This window comes from Rhinopithecus bieti, unplaced genomic scaffold (assembly GCF_001698545.2).
Source record: "Rhinopithecus bieti isolate Rb0 unplaced genomic scaffold, ASM169854v2 scaffold_42347, whole genome shotgun sequence".
NCBI classification, from domain to species: domain Eukaryota; kingdom Metazoa; phylum Chordata; class Mammalia; order Primates; family Cercopithecidae; genus Rhinopithecus; species Rhinopithecus bieti.
In genome coordinates, this window is record NW_016817159.1 from 158,261 (window position 1) to 172,216 (window position 13,956).

Below are 13,956 nucleotides of genomic sequence, written 5' to 3' on the forward strand. Positions count from 1 at the left end.
CAGTACTAAGCACTAATTGAAGAACATTAAAGATAGCATGCCTTATTAATAAGGCCCCTAGTGATGCTGAACTGTATCTATGACACTAAAGTTGAGTTTACTGTATTCTATCACTACCTAAGGTGTTTAAGTGATCCCTTGGATATAAAGTGTAACATTTTGAGTGGAGAGAAAATAAATTCTAACAAATGCATGATGCCAGTTTGAATAGCATGACACTGTCAAAAAAAATAGAGTGTTTTATTTGCTTGTTTGTTTTATTGAGATAGCCAAGTGTGTTAGTATGGCATTACAAAACACCAGAAAATAATTTAACCATATAAATTGAAATATGATTAAGAATAGCTATTGAAGGACCCAATGAGAATTGGCCAAATGTTGCTCATTTTGAAATACATTTTAATTACAAAACAGTCAAAGATAAATTGCCTACCTTCATTTGTAGTAATTAGTAAGAATATAGTGAATTGGAATATCAAGACAACTTCTCTAGAGATAAAAAAATTGACTGAAGAAAATGCTCATTAGAATAAGTTGTTAATATGCTCAATGTATTAATAAAAAATGAAAATACACAATATTGCATTGGGTTTCTCAAATTTCTAAGACATATACCTCTAGTCTATTTTAAATCAAAAAAGTTAAAATTTACACTACAAAATGAAGTGTAATAAAAGCCTATTTGTAATTAGGCTTTTAATTCTGAAATCAACATTAAGAAAATAAATTTTGACTGCTGAAACAAACTTTCAACCTTTTATCTAATATGCTGCAATTAAGTAATAATAGCAATCATACTTGTTTAAAAAGAGATGTCAGAATAGGAACGCAAAACCTAGAAGAGACTTGTGTCTTCTAAAAGTCATCCACCTTTCTGGACTTGAGTAGTTAAATAAGTTTAACTTTTAGATGGCAAGTAGTTATAGAAATCATATGTGGTAAATGGAATAATGGTTTCCCAAATATATCCATGTCCTAATCCCTGGAGCCTGTGAGTATATTACCTCATATGTTAAAAAGAACTTGTTGAAGTATAGGCTGAATTATATTAGGCTGAATTATATTCCTCCTAAATTTATATGTTGCATCCCTACACCCAGTACTTCAGAATGTGTTTATATTTAGAAACATGGCCTTTAGAGATGTTATGAAATTAGAATGTGGCTATCAGAATGGGGCCTAATCCAATCTGTTTTCCTTATAAAAAGAGGAAATTTGACAGGAGAGAAGACAGCAGAGATGCATGCATGTAGCAAAGACCATGCGAGGATGGAACAAGAAGATGACACCTGCAAGCCAAGAAGAGAAGCCTCAGGAAAATTCAAATTTGCCAACACCTTGCTCTTTGCCTTTTTGCCTCCAGAACTTAAGAGAGTAAATTTTTGTTGTTTAAGCCACCTATTCTGTGGTAGTTTGTTATGGCAGCCCGAGCAAACTGATATGGGAACTTTGTAGTTAGATTAAGCTAAAGATGCTGATACAGGAAGATTATCTGGACTGTCCCAGTGGAACCAATGGAATCATGGGAGTTCTTTTAAGAGGAAAGAAGGAGATTCAGGGAGGAGGGTGAGAATCAGAAAGATAAAGGAAACATATATGATGCACAAAGTAATGCACTTAAAATGCAGGAAAGTGACATGGGCCATGGGATGCAGGTTTTCTGTAAAAGCTGAAAATGTCAATGATGGATTCTTCTGTAGTATCTCTAGGAGGAACACAACTCTCTTGATGCCTTGATTTTAACCTGCAGTTTATACTTCATACTTTTGACCTTCAGAACTGTAAGATGATACATATGTGTTGTTTTAAGACACAAATTTTGTGGTAATTTGTTACAGTAGCAATAGGAAGCTAATACACAACAGTAAGTTAGTCTCCGAAATCCAGGAGAAAAATATTTCAACAAAATACCGATGAAAATAATTACTTTCAGATTAGAGAATAAATTTCTTTAATTGAACTAATAAAAAGTCAGGCACTATTTATAGTGTTCTATATTTTTTCATAAGGAATGTATCAGATAATATACTGTACTCAGTATTCATGAGCAGTTACATCATATTATTCATGAGTTTATGGAGCTTCCTAGACGTTACCTGAATGTAGTACCAATAAATTTTGTCAGCATTTTAACATTTTTATAACATCATGTTGAAATCAAGAGAGACATAAAAAAGTTACAAAAAAGGTCATGGTAATCATTTCTAGAAAAAAGACAGTAAGAATTTGTAACTTATATATGGCACATCTTGCTTTAAAAAATTTTCCAGCTTAGAAAGAATATTGAATATTAAGGAAATTTGGGTCACCTTACAAGTTTTTTTTTTTTTTTTTTTTTTCTGAACATCTGAAAAGATTATCCTAGATCCTGTGCTCTGGTATGTAGTAGGCTTTCAAATAATGAGTAATTTAGTTAACTAACATTTTGATGGTAATATTAAAATTGAGTATAACCTACTTTAACTTGCTGAAATTCAATACTTACTAAGAAATGTTATCATAGTATCAGGCATATTTGCTGGGAAGAAAATAAAATAAAAAGTCTCTGCATATGCTATGTCCCTTGATCATTAAATATTTCATTTTAAAATAATAAACATTGTTAAGTTATAACTCAATTCAATAGAGTCTACTGAGTATTTGCCACAGTCCAGGGTCTGGGTAAACAATGGGAGGCAGCAATAATCAAAACAATCAAGAAGTTAACAGATGAAGGGATAAACAATGAAAGTATTAGTTACAAAAATATAGTCACAGTATTATTGTTATGGTATATATACATTCAAGTAGAGAAAGGAGGCATCTTCCATTGTAGGCTCAAGAAAGACAATACAATTTTATTAAAAGAACATCCAATTTGTGCTGTGTCTTAATGGCTGAATAGAATAGAAAAGAGGAACAGAGAGGTTCCCAGATCAATACTAGAAAATATAAGAGAATCTGACTAAAGATATTTTAGTATCAGTGCACTGTTTATAAGGATCAAAATATATACTGGGAAAATTGATGTAAAGCTGCAAACAAAATATTTTATAATTAGAATTTCATTCTGAATGAAACATGGGTAAATAATGCACAATTTATGGCAAAAAAGAGGTCTCAAAAATGTCTAAGGCAAAGTTTATACCCTCCTTATATAGCTCTCTTTGGACTGTGAGCCCATGCTAAAGTTGTATTTGTCTGTCAGGATTCAATTACCATGTTTTCAATTATCTTACTTAACTAAGAATTATTTTATGGATTATTGCATGATCTATCTTGGTGAATATACCATGTATATTTGAAAATAATGCATTTTGTGCAGTGTGTGTAGTATTCCATAAATACAAATTAGATTTAGAGGATTAATAATTCTCAGATCTACAGTTTTGCTAAATTTGTAAACTATGTTCTCTCAATTGCTGAATGATGAGTACTAATATTGATAATAATATAGATTCATGTGATAATCTACATCAGCAGTCCCCAACCTTTTTGGCACCAGGAACAGTTTCATGGAAGACAATTTTTCCATGGACCAGGTGGGGGAATGGTTTCAGGATGATTCGGGTTCATTACATTTATTGTGCACTTTTACTTTTATTATTATTACATTGCAATATATAAGGAAATAATTATACAACTCACCATAATGTAGAATCAGTAGAAGTCCTGCACTTGTTTTCATGCAATCAGATGGTACCATCTGGGGGTAACAGGGGACAGTGACAGATCATCAGGCATTAGGTTCTCATAAGGAGCGTGCAACCTATATCCCTAGCATGAGCAGTTCACAATTAATGCTGCTACTGATCTGAACGGAAGTGGAGCTCAGGCAGTAATGCAAGTGATGGGGAGAAGCAGTAAATACAGATGAAGTTTCGTTCACTTACTCACTGCTCACTTCTTGCTTTGTGGCCAGGTTCCTAGCAGGCCATGGACCAATCGGTCCGTGGCCCGGGGGTTGGGGACACCTGATATAGATTATTCATATCCCATTAATAATATTGATACAGATTAAAAGACCTAAGAATAGAGTGGTGGAAAGACATATAAATGTACTGGTTTCCTGTTAATTCTTAGTGTACATGGTGGAAACTGACTTTATCAACTAGGAAACCTGATTGTGTTTGGTTGCAGCTGCTATTGCTTCCAGGGTAAGTACTATCTTAACATCTGTTATCATATATTTATGTCTCCACAGTTGTACTTCATATACTCTATGTATTAGTATGTACTAATCTGTGTCTACTTCTTTTAAGTCAATATTTTATTTGTTCATTCTTAATGTTCTATGTTTTTCCTTTGGAATATTACTTTTGATGGATATTGAATAGTTTTCAATTTTTGTCTATTTTAAATAGCATTGGTATGAACATTGTGGCATATGTTTAGGTGAAATGTATTTTTTCATGTCTACTCTATATATTATTGGAGTGAAATTGTTGGGCCATAGAGCGGGCTCATGTCCGCCTTCAATTGATGATACCAAACAATTTTTCAAAGAGGTTGTATCAATTTACTTTTTCTACACAAGTATAAAAGTTCTGGCTGTTCTTTACTAACACACGGGATATTCCATTTTTTTTTTTATTGTTGCCATTGATGCTCTTTCATGAAGACTTACTTTGGATTTTCAATGCCTAAGGAATATGAGCATATTTTCACAGGTATTTGGTCAATTATACTTCCTCTTTGCAAATATCAAAGTCCTTTTCTTATTAATTGTTTGAAGATTCTAAGCTATAATTTGTATAAAAGTACCTTGTTGTATGTATTATGAGAATATCTGTTTAAATTTTGAATTGTATTTTTACTGTTTTAATGCTTTCATTTGATAAATAATCAATTGTTGCACAGCTTATGCTTATCATTTTCACCTGTTTTGTTTACAGAATCTTTGCCTGATCCAGTGTTAGTAATATGTTCTCCTATGTTATTCTTCAAAGCTTTATTGTTTTATTAGTAATATTTATGAAATTCAATGGGAATTTATTTTGTATGGGTGAAAATCTGCAAGATTGTATCATAAAGAATTACTAAAATTAAGTGCTTTTGGTCTATTTAAACAATTTCATTTATTTACTTTTCTTTGTACAATTTTTTAAAGTTTTGGTATAAAAACTTGGTGTCATTAAAGTAGTTAGAACATGACACGTTTTACTCTGTGCCTTTAATAAAATAAAAAGGCACATGATATGTATTCATCGAAAATTGTAAAATGTTCTCATGAGTCTCTCTTTACCCTGGCAAATTTGGAGAGATTTGCGGTAGTTCTTTAGTGGTTCAGTGATGGTTTAACTTATGATAACATTTCTTCTATGATATGAAATACATGCGATGGGAATTAAATAATGTGTTGCTGTAACTTCTTTATTCTTAAAAGTATTTTTAAATCCTGACATTAGAGGGTTATTACATTTGATGCTTAGAAGTACTCTATTGTTCCATTTCCACCAGGTCTATTCTTAAAGGTGTATCCCTGAAGTTCTCTCATATTTATTTGCAAGAAAATATACATAACAATTTTCATAAATTTATTGATAACATTAAAAACCTGGGAACAATTAAAGAGAATGAAATGATAAAATTTGATATATCCACACAAGGTGAAACTACTTAATCTACCCAAATCTTAAATTATATTTAGTGAAAAAAAAGTATTAATGTATTTTTGGTGAATATGGGTAAGCCATAGAAAAGGAACACAGAAATGAGGGGAGGGCTTCCCTGAGGAATAGGATGAAGCAATCTGCAGGAAGCTCAGAGTGGAGTTGGGAATATTATCTCATGTTTGTCATTAAATTCATGTGTGTTCTTTTTTTTTTATTTTGCTTGCCTGGTGTGTCATAACTATTTGCTGGATATATCAAATATAATACAGAGTCTACATTTTTAAAATAACAATTCCAAGATTGTAGGTAGATATCCAATTAATGGATACTCAGATTGTTTTATTGCTTTGTACCAAGGTGATTCTGAGCAATAATTTAATAATTTTAAAACCTTGTGTATATAAATCTTTGTATCCATATAGAGCAAAACATGTTAATTTGAATTTTTGCTTAAAAACATTCAAATACCTTACTAAATGACGTTACATATTTTTTAGTATTATCAGCATTGTGTGAAAGTGACCATTTAGGTGCATATGCTCTAAGAGCAGGTAATTTCAGTCTTTTAATTTTGCTAAAGCCTCATGTTATCTACCTATCCTAACATCTTTTAGAATCATTTTGTCATTCGGACTTCTGAAAATCATTTTGGCCCCTAATTTCTGTTTTTATTACATATTTGTTAGTAGTTATGTCATGGTTATAGTAGCCTCATGAAATGAATGTGTAATAATTTTGCAGATTTTCTATACTTAGAAACATTAAAAAAACACATTTACTGGTTTATTATATATGTATATATGCATATGTTAAAATGTGTGGAAAACTACTTAATATCATTTACTTTTTCTTTTTAGAAACACCAATTCTATATTTATGGAATTGTCTGTGGTTCATATCTAATATTTTCTTCAGGACTGTTTCTTATTAGATTTTACTTTTGTCTGCTCTGTGGATGTATTTCCCATAATTGGAGTTTGTTAATTTATCCGCTCATTTATTTATGTATTTTAGAGCTCTATCAGTTTACTTTTCAACTATTGTGTCTTCTTGAAATCTACTCTTTCTTTTCTAGGATCAGTGTTTCCATTTATTGAGAAGCATTTGTGAAATGTTATTTCTATACCTCTTAGTTTAATTTTATTGCCATCTAAAAGACAGGAAATAATTCAAAAGCTCAGAATTCAGAATGTTTTATGAAAAGTATTCTAAGTTATTGAAAATAGTTGGAAAAGAACAATAATAGTTTTTTTCTTTTTTTTTTTTTTGGTCTTAAAATATTTTGTGCTTACCACTGCTGACTTTGATCAGCAGCTGCAGGTGATGTCTGTGATTATTCCGAACTTCTTACTTCTCCAAGCACTTTTATAAGTTTAACGTACGAATTGTAGAATTTAAATATATAATATCTAGCTAGCTTAATTTTAATCTTAGCCTGTTACATTCATATTTTAGTGTGGTAATGTGGAAATAGTACTACAGGGATAGTACTACAGTATTCCGCTTCCTGTGGCCCTTTCAGTTCCTTCTAGAATATATCATTTTATGTAGAAATAAATAATTTATTGAGACTTTTAGCAATGTTCACTTACATTTCAAAACATTATCAGTCTTTTATAAGTCACCGTTGTTCATTCTCCCTGATTTAAGAACCAATAATAGATACTCTTCATTTATTGTCACCATTTTTTTGTGGTGATTTTAACCTTTCATGAATGGTATCATTATTTTATCTCCTTCACACTATTTTTGTTGTTTTCTGTGTGTTATAGAATCAAGAAGAGTGAAACATGCCTTTATTCCACAATCTTTAACTGCGGTTGTTAACCCATAGATTTTGAACTTCATCTTTATTGTTGTTGTTATCCTGACAACCTTTTGAGTATCATAACCCCATGATTTTTACTTTTCTATTCTGCTTAGCATTCTTAAAATCTCAGTTTTCCCCCAATTTTATTACCAATATGTATGGATGCTTGTACTGTAACCACAAAACAAGTTCTTGTGATTCTAGTTTTCACAATTCAAATTTTACTCTTAGTTCAATAAAACTTCCTTGGTAATTATATGTAAGCAAATCAAGTCTCTACTAGTAAGAAGAAAGGTCTTTTTAAACAATTTATTTTCTTTTTACAGATTCAGGGGGTATACATGAAGGTTTGTTACATGAATATGTTGCATAATGGTGATGTATGAACTGCTGGTGTACTCATCATCCAAATAGTTAACATCGTGCTCAATAGATAATTTTCAGTCCTAGCCCCCATCAGAATCTCCCCGTTTTTGGAGTCCCCAATAACTCAGAAACAAAAAAAATCAAATACTACATGCTTTCACTTATAACTGGTAGATAAACAATGGGTAAACATGGACATACAGAGAAGGAAGGTCATAAATGGATTTTTGATAACCTAGAGAGGATGTCTACAATGCCTGTATAAGAAATATATACACAAGTGTGCACACTGTCATCACTGTTATTCAAGATAGTGCTGGAAGCCCTAGCTAGAGCAATCATGCAAGAGAAAGAAATATAGGTCATCCAAATTGGAAAGGAAGCAGTCAAATTATCCTTGTTTGCAGATGATTGGATCTTATATTTGAAAACACCTAAAGAGTCCATCAAAATAAAAAAGATTATAACTGATACAAAATTCAGTAAAGTTGCAGAATACATAATCAACATTTAAGAGGCCTGTAAGGTTTCCACTGGAAAGTCTGCTGCCACACATATTAATTTATTTGCTTTTTTTCTCTTGCTGCATTTAGGATCCTTTCTTTATCCTTGACCTTTGGGAATTTGATTATTAAATGCTTTGAAGTACTCTTCTTTAGGTTAAATCTGCTTGGTGTTCTATAAGATTCTTGTGCTCGGATGTTGATATCTTTCTCTAGGTTTGGAAAGTACTCTGTTACTGAATAAACTTTCTACCACTATCTCTCTCTCTATCTCCTCACTAAGGCCAATTACTCTTAGATTTGTCCTTTTGAGGACATTGTCTTGATCCTGTAGGCATGCTTCATTTTTTTTTATTATTTTTTCTTTTGTCTCCTGTGATTGCATATTTTCAAATAGCCTGTCTTCCAGCTCACTAAATCAATACTGCTACTAAAAGACTCTGATCATCTCAGTATGTCAATTGCATTTTTCAGCTCCAGAATTTCTGCTTGATTCTTTTTAATTATTTCAATCACTTTGTTAAATTTATCTGAAAAAGTTCTGAATCTCTTCTTTATGCTATCTTGAATTTTTTTGAGTTTTGCAAACAAATATTTTGAATTCTCTGTCTTAAGGGTAAAATATCTCTGTTTCTCTAGGGTTGGTCCCTGGCACCTTTTTTATTTCCTTTGGGTAAGGTCAGGTTTTCCCAGATGGTATTGAAGTTTGTAGATGTTCATCTGTGTCCGGGCACTGAAGAGTTATGTCTTATTGCAGTCTTTGTAGTCTGGACTTATTTTTACACCTTTTTCATAGGAAGGCTTTCTAGGTATTTAAAAGGACTCGGGTGTTGTGACCTAAGCCGTATCTGCCTGGGGGCACCTCAAGCCCCATAATGCCATGTTCTAGCAGTCTTCTAGAGGTACCACTTTGGTGGTCATGAATAAGGTCTAGAAGAATCTCAGTATTACAAGACAGAGACTCTTGTTCTCTTCCCTTGCTTTTCCCCAAACAAATGGAGTGTCTCTCTCTCTCTCTCTCTCTCTCTCTCTCTCTCTCTCTCTCTCTCTCTCTCTCTGTCTCCTTTGTCCTGAGTAGCCTGAAGCTAGGGGTGGGGTGACACAAGAACACCTGGCCACCACCACTGGGACTGCACTGGGTAAGACTTAAACGTGCAGCACTGGATCTTGCCAAAAGCCCACTGTAACCACTAACTGGCTACCACCTATGTTTGCTCAAGGTCCTAGGGCTGTACAATCAGAACACAGTGAAGCCACACTGACTTGTAGTTTTGTCTTCCCAAAGTGCTCTGCATTGCCCCAGGCCTAGGTGAATCCAGAGATGCCATCCAGGAGACAAGGACTAGAGCCAAAAACCTTAAAAATTTACCTGGTATCGTATTGTGCTGCTGCTGAGCTGGTACTCAAACCACAAGATGCAGTTCTTCCCACTCTTCTCTCTCCTTTCCACAGGCAGAGGAGGCTCACTGCATGTCTACCACCAGCACAGGCCTGTGGAGAGTACTGACAGGCTTCCGTCAATGTTCACTTAAGCCCTAAGGGCTCTTCAGTCAGCTTGTGGTAATGTTGCCAGGTCTGGGACTCAGTGTTCAGGGAAGGGTGCTCCCCTCTGGCCCACATCAGGTTCATAAACACTATCCAATTTCCAAAGCCTGGAGCTAGTTCCTGAGGTACAAGTTTTTGTTTTTGCTGAGCTAGTTCCTAAGGTATAAGAAAAAGACGGCTTTACTTTTCCTTTTGCATTTCTTAAGCAGATAGAGTCTCTCACCAGAGCCACCACAGCTTGGTATGTGCTGTGTCTCCCCTGAAGCTAGCAGGTTTCAGAGTCTCACCCGAGGCCCATGACCTAGTACCTGGTTATCTCTCCTGGTTATTCAGGGCCCAAAGACTCTTTAGTAAGCAGGTAGTGGGTCCTGCCAGGAATGGGTTCTTCCCTTCTTGGTAATAGGCTTACTTCTGGCTCAGGGTGTGTATAGAAATGTTGTCTGTGAGCTAGGGCCTGGAATGGGGGCCTCATGGCCTTTCCTGGTATCCTATTCTACTGTGGCTTAGCTGGTATCCAAGATGCAAGAAAAAGTCATCTTTGCTCTTCCCTGCCGTCTTCTCAAGCGGAAGGAAGGGGTCTCTTTTGAAACTGTGAGCTGTACAGCCTGGAGTTGGGGGAAATATGGCACAAACACTCCCTTAGCCGCTGTTGCTGGTATCTCAGCATGTTGTCTGCCCCCCACCACAGTCCGCTGGCTCTAAACCCAGCTCAGCACTACGACTCATCTAGGAGTTGCAGTCCCTGTGGCCTAGACTGTCTTTCAAGTTTATATACGGACTCATGTTGTGAGGTTTGCTGGAACCCAAGTGCCAACAACTAAGGTGGACACTTCCCCTCTGTGTCGGTAGGGCTGTTTTAAATGTTCCTTCCCTAGGCAGGCATCAGCTAAATATAGCCTGGTTCTGCTATAACAAGGAAGCACTGAATTCAATGCAAAGTCTCACCATCAGTGTGTTCTGCCTCCCAAAGCATACAGACTCTCTTCGCCATGCAGCCACTGCCAGGGGATGGGGAAGAGGTAGTGTCAGCAGTTCAAGAGTATCTCTCTTGCTCTCTTCAGTGCATCATTCAGTAATAAGAAGTTACAATCAGGTGCTCTGAATGCTCACCTAATTTTTGGTTCTTATGAAGTTTCCTTTTTTGTGTGTGTAGATAGATGTTAAGTTTGGTATTCCTGCAGGGAGGACAATTGATACAGCCTCTTATTCCGTCATCTTGCTCCACCCCACCTCAACTTGAAAATTCAGATTTGTGTGTTAACTTGACACTTTTTATAGCATTTAAAGCTAAAATTTGGCTCCAAACACAGTTTATCTATACAGCATAAATTTGGCTGTGGTGGGTTCTCATTTGTCTTGTAATCTCTTCTTTAACAAAAGGGTTATTTAGAACAGTGTCATTTTCCAGACATTTTCAGAGATCCCTAATTTCTTTCCATCAGTTTCTAATTTTGTTTCATTATAATCAGAGAAAATACTTTGAATATCTCAGTTCTCTTAAGTTGATTAAGACTTTCAACTTATTGTTCCCTGAACCTAAAGTGCATCTCTTGTAGACAACATATAATTAGAGCCTGTTTTCTTTTTCTTTTAATCCATATTGAAAATCTTAGCATTTACTCAAAACTGTTTACATTAAATATAATTATTGATAGGTTATCAATTAGAACTATTTGTTATTTACATGCTATGTTTTTCACAAAGCATGCTTTTTTCCTTTCTCTGTACCTCCGTTGCTGCCTTATTTTGTGTTACCTATTTTTGGTGTACATTTTAAGTTTCTTTTATTAACTATATGTTTTAATCATATTCTAAGTCATTTCTCAGTATTTTTTTTTTTTTTTTTTTTTTGATGGAGTTTCACTCTTGTTGCCCAAGCTGGAGTACAATGGCGCGATCTTGGCTCACTGCAACCTACGACTCCTGAGTTCAAGGGATTCTTTTGCCTCAGACTCCCTAGTAGCTGAGATTACAGGCGCCTGCCAACACACCTGGCTAATTTTTTTGTATTTTTAGTAGAGACAGGGCTTCACCATATTGGCCAGGCTGTTCTCAAACTCCTGACCTCACTCAGGTGATCCGCCCACCTTGGCCTCCCAAAGTGCTGGGATTACAGGCATGAGCCACCGTGCTTGGCCATTTCTCAGGATATTAATGCACCTCTTAACTTTTTAAAAAGTCTAATTCAGATTAATAATAATAATTACAATAGTACATATAAATGTTCCTCTATACACTTTTTTTTTTCTCTCCCTCCTTTGTGCTATTTTGGACATACAAATTTATACCTTCTAAGTCCATTAGACTGTCTTGTAACCAACTGTGTAAAACATCAGTTACAGTTATATTTACCTATGTAATTAACCTTGTCGGTGCTCTCTATTTACTCCTCTCTTTCATCCTGAAGGAATTCCTATAGTATTTCTTAAAAGCACTCCTGTGACAAATTTTCTTTGTTTTAGTTTATGTGAGAATGTCTTTATTTCCCCTTCATTGAAAAAATTAAAGAAAGGCTGGACCGGGTGGCTCACGCCTGTAATTCCAGCACTTTGGGAGGCTGAGATTAGAGGATAATCAGAGGTCAGGAGTTTGAGACCAGCCTGGTCAAAATGGTGAAACCATGTCTCTACTAAAATACAAAATTAACTGGGCATGGTGGTGGATGCCTATAGTCCCAGCTTCTCGAGAAGCTAAGGCAGGACAATCGCTTGAACCTAGGAGGTGGAGGTGAGCTGAGATCATACCACTGTGCTCCAGCCTAGGCAACAAAGTGAGACTGTCAAAATAAATAAATAAATACATATATAAAATAAATAAATTAATTTAAAATCCTTTAACACAGAGTCCTTCATACTACTAACATTTTACTCTAGTGTTGTAAATTTGTAACAATTGATAAGCCTATATTGATACAATGTTATTTGATGAAGTATACTCTTCTGTTTTCAAAAATGGGCCTATATTGATACAATGTTATTTGCTGAAGTATACTCTTCTGTTTTGAAATATGGATAATGTTAAATATACACCATCAAAATGTACCGAATAGTTTCATCACCCTAGAACTCCCCTGTGCTTCTTTATCCTCTGTGCACCTCTCCCTTTGCCACCAAACCTCTGACAATGACTGATCATTTTATTGTCACTACAGTGTCTTTTCCAGAGCTTTAAATGATTGAAGTAAAATGTAGCCTTTCAAACTGGCTTCTTCCATTTAGCAATAGTCATTTAAGTTTCCTCTATGTCTGTTTGTGGCTTCATAGGTTTTATTGCTATGTAATATCTCCTTGTGTGGAAGTACTCCAGTTACGGAAACTGTAAATAGCTGCTATAAACATTCATGTGCAGGTTTTGCTTTGATATCAGTGTTAATCTCATTTGAGTAAATACCTAGGAGCGTGATTGCTGGATCATAGGATAAGGCTGTGTTTAGCCTTTTAAGAAATTTCCAAACTATATTCCAGAGTGGCTGTACCATTTTGCATTTGTACCAGCAATGAATGACAGCTCCTATTTTACATTCTTGCCAGCAGTTGGTATTATTCCCTTTCATTTTGAAGGGTAGTTTTGCTAGACGTAGAATTCTTGATTTCTTAGCCTTTTTCTTCCCCACATTTTTAGTATGTCATCTCACTGTCTTCTGACTCCAATGATTTCTGATAAGAAGTCAGACATTTATCTTGTTAAGGATCACTTACAAATGATAACACTGTTTTACTATTGCCCCTTGTTCTGGGACTTCAATTATCCATACTTAGGTATGTTTCATGATTTCCTACAAGTCTCTGAGATTTTGCTTATTTTTCTTCCTTTTCTGTGGCTCCTCAAAGTGGATAATCTTTACTTACTGGTTCTTACCTTTGACAGCTAAAATAAGTTGGTAATCTCCTGGAGTTAATCTTATTTACAGTTATTTTAATTTTGCCCTTCAGAATTTCTATTTGGTTTTTAAAAATATTGTCTATCTATCATCGGTTGGTAAAACAGAGTTTGTTTTAATTATTTTGCATAGTTTTCTTTAGTTTTATGAACATGTCAATCAAGGTGATTAAAATATTTATCTCTAAATCTATCATCTGATCTCCAGGGACTTTTTTTTCTGTGTATGAAACATAATTTTCAATATTTGCATATTACA